Source organism: Lycorma delicatula, chromosome 4 (assembly GCF_047948215.1).
Source record: "Lycorma delicatula isolate Av1 chromosome 4, ASM4794821v1, whole genome shotgun sequence".
In the NCBI taxonomy this organism is placed as follows: Eukaryota; Metazoa; Arthropoda; class Insecta; order Hemiptera; family Fulgoridae; genus Lycorma; species Lycorma delicatula.
Genome location: NC_134458.1, coordinates 180,333,177 through 180,340,878, shown reverse-complemented (window position 1 = coordinate 180,340,878; position 7,702 = coordinate 180,333,177).

Genomic DNA, 7,702 nt, shown 5'->3' with positions numbered 1-7,702 from the left:
GAAGAAAGGCGACAACTGCAGAGCAAAAGAATGAAAACTTTTGGGAAAAGAAAAAGAAGTCAAAACTATGCAAATGCGATCCGTAGTGGTCGCAAGGAAAAGGAAATAAAGGAAGTAAATTAATTAAAATTCTGGTGATGTAAAATTATGAACTGATAAATTTTTCATAATATAAAAATTATAGCTTACTTGAACAAGAACATATCTTTTATCTATGCAAGTTACATAAAAACATTGTAGCAACCATTTAATTTTCCTGTTTTTGTCAGTCCGTGCATTTCCATATTAGACTACGAATAAAGTAAAATATATATTTATATAACATTTATATATAACTATAAATTTGGTAACTACTGGACTAACCCTGCGTTAGTCCAGTAGTTAAATTCGTCAACGGAAAATTCAGCCGATTTTCGAAGTCGAGAGTTGTAAGGTTTGACCCCTTGTAAAGGCAATTTATTTTATATGGATTTGAATGCTAGACTGTGGACACTGGTGTTCTTTGGTGGTTAAGTTTCAATTAGCCACGCGTCTCAGGAGTGGTCGACCAGTATTCTGTTCCAGACTACGGTTTACCCTTACATTTCAGCTATGTCAGGCGTGGCAAGCCGGTAGCGGTAATTGCATTTGCTCACACACACTCAGACTCGGCTTCAGCTGGAAAACTGGTTGGAGAAAAAAACATATATATATATATATATATATATATATATATGTGTGTGTGTGTTTGTGCGTGTGTGTGTGCGTGCGTGTGCGCGCGTGTGTGTGTGTTGATATATATATATATATATCAGTAATCATACCGTAATAAAAATAATTGCTTAGCAAAATTAATATTGTTAAAATTTATTAACATAAACATTATTTAGTTAGCAATCTAACCATAATCTTCTGTTCGATAAATTTTTATTTTAAACTAAAAAAGCTCAATGTTTGATTAACTCGGACAAAGGACTACCTCGAATAAAAATATAAGGACACAAAACAAATAACCGAGATAAATAATTATTTAAATTTATCTTATAACAATCGAACTTGTAATTATATTCAAAATCAATGTGACCTATAAAAATCTTTTACTGTACAATTTGGTTACACTGCAGCTAGATTTATGGTTTTATTCAGTTTTCAGTGACAGTTTGTATTTAATGTTTTCAATCAAACTTTTAAGTTAAAGGTACGAATCCAGTTACAGTTTTTAATCTCTCCTTGCACAACCATTTAAAAGTAGGATATGTTTAAAAACAAAATTGTGTTTATATTATATATATATCGGCAATTCAAATCTAAATTGGACTTCGACAATAATACTTTCATATTACATTTAAGTTCAGTAATGCTATCAATAAATACCATCAAACGTTTAGAAAGTTTAGGGGAGTAGAAACGTAAGATAAATTTTAAATGGGACTCGCAAAAATTCGAAGGAGCGTATAAATCTTTTGCTGTTGTATGCTAATGCAATCTTATTATACAATATTTTAGATAATTTTATCTCTACTTTTGTTTGAACTTGTTATTTTCTCTTTAGATAGTTTTCCTTTCCTTACGTTTATTTTTCAGCGATCAGTTATTTACGTGTAATTATTGCAATGACAACTCACAGTAGCATTCTTCATAAAATAACATTTTTAATTATGTTGAGCTGAACGGGTAGGTGAAATAGCATTTAACTTTTCAGGATTAAATATATTTTTTTTAAATTTAGAAGTATTTTTTCCTGCTGTTGATTTTCATGAAGGAGAATAAGAATTAAAAAAATAATATTTAAAAAATGTTCAATAGACTCGATAATTTGTAACTTCCGGATTTGAATGTTGGCATCTTGTAAGAACAGATGAATTGTGATATACTTACCTCGTAAAACAAAAAAAAAATTTCCAAAATAATTTTCGTTGTAACTTGATATAATTTTACTGTTCCACAAGTTAGTTAAATATTTTTGGAACAGAAACATCCGTAAGAAAATTTTTTTTTTGGGCGCTGAATCTGAAAATGAAGTTAGTTTTTCTCCATCACCCATCAAATCTTTGTTATACACCCTTCAGAAATCGCTAAATTATATGAAACATTGTAAGTGACCACATTTAATGGTGTTAATAAATTTTGTCATGAGGTCTTTTGAATATTCCTTCTTTTAATTTGATTTCAATTAGAGAGGAAAGGTCTTACATATTTAAATCCTTCTTTTTATTCAGTGCTTAACAAAATTCTTATCAATCCAAATTTTATATTTGAAGATGGGAAAATATTATTCTGAGGGTTGTTTTAAAGAATATACTTAATATGTTTTTTTAATCCAAGAGTGAAAATGTTTATTTTTGGCCATTCATTAACCTATAATGTTCACTTGCTGCACGACTGTCCCGCAAACATAAGAAAAAGCTATACTTTGTCAAGCCACCCTGCAGAGCACGAAAAGTAGTAACTTTGAGATCGTTACAGATACGCCATAAGTGAGCATCGCAATTGATTTCTTTCAAAATTAATATCATGGTTACATACGTATCTTTCATTCCAACAGCATACGCTGCTGGGCGTATGCAACGCCCGATTGAAGGTTAATTTTTAGATAACGTACGAATTTATGATTAATTATTTTTTAAAATACCCCCCCAAATTTGTAAATAATAACCACTTTTGTGTTAGCATATTTATTTCTATATGTTATTTAAAAATAATAACTGAAATTTGCTATTAAATTTTTCATTGTTAAACCATGGGGTACCCAAAATCGAGTAATTTTTGTATTTAAATCAAATGATTAAAAATAATTTTATTGGCGATGTATAAGTTTGATGTTTCCAATTTTTTCCATGATTTTATTGAATTTTTCAGTCACTGGCCGGCCTGAGCGAGATACATCGTTGATATCAAAATTTCCAGATTTGATAATTTTGAATCGGCTTTGTTTCACATTTGATATTGCGTCATGTCCATAAATATCACAAAATTTGGCGCCTGATATGTTTCTTTCTTTTTTTTGTAATAAAATTTTATAATGTATCGAATTTCTTCTTTATTTTCAAGATGCAATAATTCCGGGATACGTAAATTAATATAATCATATCATTTCAAAATTACTCAGTGATGTATTACCTTTCAAAAGTATTAGAGTTATGCGATTCTAAATCCACCCACAGCGGGAATATGTAAAACCTTTTTTCTAACCTAGCTAGTACTGGTTCGGTTTAATTTTGTCAAATAGCCGTTATTGCCCGTGAGCAGGGAGATAGTTTGGCGAACCGGAATTCTGGTTGACACAATTCCTGACCGGTCATGGGGTCTTTCGTTCATATGTATGCGGACGAAGAAGTGTTGAAGACCCCTTCTGCCCCAACTGTTGGGAGTTAGACACGTCGGAACACTGATATTCAAGTGCCCACGGTGTGACGAGGAATGCCACGACTGTACTGCCGTAACTGGACATTTCGAGGTGGGAACCATCATTGGAACGATGTTACGCAGTTCGGTGAACTTCGACACTGTGACGGGAACACTGCAAATGAAATATGGGGAAGCGAGAAGGTGAGGGACAGCTCCGTACGGAGTTGCCGTTTGCCAGTGCTTGCACGGGTGGGCGGTGGTGATGAAGTGCGGGGACTCTCGAGCCCCTGAGTTAAAAGACTGAGTCCCGGACGGGCCGTCCCTTCGGGGGTGTCCCCGTTAGAGGTGAAGCACAAAGGACCGAGTACCATTTGCTGGGTGATAAGAGGCCGGGAAGGACATAGGCATGATCATGCTAAATTGGGAGTCTGGTTCCGGGTGGCAGGGAAAAAACAATATAGCCATAAAGCATATGTACCTATAAAGCATATGTACCTATAAAGAAATTTTTTCTGACGACTGATTCATCAACGCCCAGCAAAACTGCTGAAGATAAATTGATGAAAATTTGTGAGTATGTACATACACTGTAAGTGCACGTTAATGAAGGATTTTTTGAAATTCCGAGGTTAAAGGGTTAAAATTAATTTTGAATTTTTTTTTTGAAATCCGGTAATTTTTTTTTAATTTCATGGTATCAAATGAAAATATCAACTTTATCTTTGGTGTGTGCAATTTTCATATAAATATCTAAAAACAAATTTTTATTTTTTTTAGATTCGACCTTGAAAGGGATGAAGAAAGATAAAAAATTTAAACAATGATTGTAACTTTTCCCCATTTCCAACCGTACTAAACGAGATATTCACTCAATTTTGTTTTGCAAATATTCTTCAGATAAATATCTATAATCAATTTTTGGTTTTTATTATTTTAAGGGATAAAAACCATAAATTATACTGGGGAACAAGAGAGAATTTTTTTTTCTCAGGAAGAAAAATATGTGATTCTGATAGTATTTTTTCTCCTGAATTGAAATATGATATGGGTTTTTCACCATCACGCAAGGTTTCCGAGAAACAGGCATATATAATTTCAAACATTTTAATACTTTCTGTATTCTTAAGTACACAGTATTCAAACATTTGATTTGTCTGGAAAGTAAGAAATGACGATTTCCTGCTATAATTCCCCTATGGAGCATCCCTCTTGACGGTCCAACAACAATCGACCAGCATATTAGGGTTCCATTTGCCTTTATACCTCTTTTCTATAGCTGAAATCTCCTTATGAAAGTGTTACTCGTGCTCGTCGCTCACTGTGGCAAGATTTTCCTGGAAGAAATTTAGGTGCGAGTGCAGGAAGTGTACTTTTAAGGACGTATTACAACCTAAATTTTTATAAGATGTTATAAGTTCGTTGACAGTATGACGGTAATTTTTCGCCTTTCGATTTCCCAAAAGGCTCGAGTAACATTTTTGAATGCTTGCCAAGCTGCTTTTTCCAGTGGATTTAATAGTTCCTCAAATTTTTCATCATGCATTAGTCGTATTTGTGATTCGCAAATATTCCTTCTTTAATTTTTGCATAGCTAATTTTAGGAAATTTCTGTTTTAAGTACATGAAACCAGTATTATTGTCCATGGCCTTGTCGAAATTCTTCATTAATCCTAGTTTGATATGTAACGGAGGTAGATACACATTTTTAGGATTACACAATTGGTCATTTTTCTGTTCAGGAATGAGTGATTTGTGTTTAGGCCATTCTTTTCTAATGAAATGGTTTATTCTGTCCCTACTATCCCAGTTACACGAAAAACAACAATACTTTGTGTAACCAAGCTGCAAACTAAAAATAAGTGCATTACCTTCAAATCACCAGAAATAATCCATTCATACACTTCATATTGAAACTTTTCCAATATAAATTTAAAGTTTTCATATGTTTCTTTCTTACTAGCACAGTGAGCCACAGGTACTAATGGGAATTTATTGCCATTATGCAGAAGCACAGCGTTTAAACTAACTTTAGCGTAATCAGTGAACCAGCGCCATTCTGTTGGGTTATGTTCATTACAGTGTCTCCATAAGAGAAGAAATGTCATTAAAAACACTAAGCCATTTTTTTCAGAAAAATAGTTTTTAAATTCAGAATGACGATTACGATAAGTACATATCTTTATATTCTTTTGAAGAAGATTTCATCCTTTTAGCCGGAAAGCATGCATTTCAGACTTTTTTGGGTAACTATAATTCTCGTATGAGATCGTTAAAATTTCCTTGAGTCAGTAAATGGGGCTCAGATGAACAACTTTATTCAAAAGTTGTATCACTAGAATTTGTTTCTTTTTCTTCCTTACTTCCATAAGAATCTGGGCTCTCTTCATCTAATGTCACATGTTCATACAAAATCCTCCACTTTTGTATGGGCAATTCTTTGCAGGGTGGAACTGGTCTCATTACAGATTGCAAGTTACGGTACACCACTGTATGTTGATTTTGAGTTAACCCCTTTATTGTTTATTAAGCAGAAATAACAGTCAGAAGAGTGATCTTTGGGTTCTCTCCAAATCATAGGCGTAGCAAATGGCATGTGGCGTGTGCCATGTTTCCGTGAAGAAAGGAGCTTAGAACACGATAAACAACATGTATGTGGGGCCCAGGCTCTTGCTTGGTCCCCGACTTTACACCCAAAATAAAGTTCATAACACTTTTTTAGTAATGGAGTAAGGTTTTGCCTCTGGGACTTGAGCGTCACTTCACCACATACATAAGAAAAATTGTTAGGATGATTTAAACAAACTCTCGGAATTTTATAACTAACGACTAATTAAAAGAAATAAAGTTGTAAATATGTAGTACACAATAATTCAGACACACAAAGCACTCACAATGACGTCTTCACTACTATCTTACTACTGGCATCATTCTGATGAATGTGTGCTACACTAGATCTCGTTTGTACATGTCTATACACGTCAGAACCTACAGAACAGTAGCAACGCTATACTTTTTGTTAGCTCATTTGGTTTCATTTTATTTACAGTGGTCTATTAGCATTTACTTACCAGTGAACAGATAGAAGAAAAAACGTTAGCTGTGGGTGATGGGAAATTCCGAATACATATTTGAAAACAGGATAAAAAACTCTATTAACTACATCTATTGGTATTCGTGAGACAAAAATCATGTTATTTTTGCCGTTTTATTTACAGCTACTAAATCAATTTTTATGAGATTTGACAATTTATGTTTGTAATTCTGATTTTGTATTTCTCGAACAGAGCCGCGACGGGAAATCTAAAAACCAATTAGTGGGTCCTGCACTGTTGCTCTGAAGAAATTACTATACACTGGTAGTTTTTATGAATTGTAGAGGCTTTAATTTGTATTTATCATTATTATTCCCACAAGCATGAATTTAATGAATACAGCGAGATCCAGGGGGCAGAGCCCAGATTTTTATGCAATTAAAGGAATTTTCATTTGTTAATTGAAGTTTCATTTTATATTTTGGACAGTAAAAATAAATTTCTCTTTACAAAAAATAACAAATTTTTAATAGTAAATATTTGAGTGGTTTAAAAAAAAAATTATTGGTATTCATACCTTTGAATAGAATAATGACTTGAACTATACAAAGCAGTTTAACAAATTTCATTTTCCTTCAGTTAATAATAGACGTGTTACTATTTTATTCATCAAATTTAGCAAAGAGAAAAAGGAGTTGCTTCTTTATATGCAGATTTTTTTTACCATTATGGGCAATAATGTAATAATTTATCGTGCAATGTAAAAATAAAAAGCGAAATTATTATTATTATTTAAAAAAACAAATAAATACCACCCTTTGACATTTATATTCATACAGAATGAGCGGTTTTTGTCTTAAAATGTCAATGGTTTTCGTCGTAAAGTAAATTGTAAATTTTATTATTTACAATGTAAATTTTATTATTCTTTAATTTTTAAAGTCAGTCAATAATATAAACTATTAGTTGTTTATTAATATAAACTATTAATTGTTTATTCAAATGACTGGTTTTATTTATTTTTTTGTTTATTTATTATTGTAATATTTTTGTTAATACGTAAAAAGATATAAAAAAAAAATATCTTTTTTGGTTAAGAAAATAAAATAAAAAACTAAATTTTTTTTATAGTTATGATTGTACGGATATTTTGCACTATTTATTTTCCCATCTGAGAAAGTAAATACTCTTCTTTTACTTTCCCAGATATACAGAGCAATTAATTGTATGGAAACACCTCAACAACTTTAAAATCGTTCCAAATAGAATACTGTAACTTTCTGGCCAAGGTATCGCTCAACTACTTTTCCTTTTGAGAAGAAATAAAATTTCAACCTCTTTTT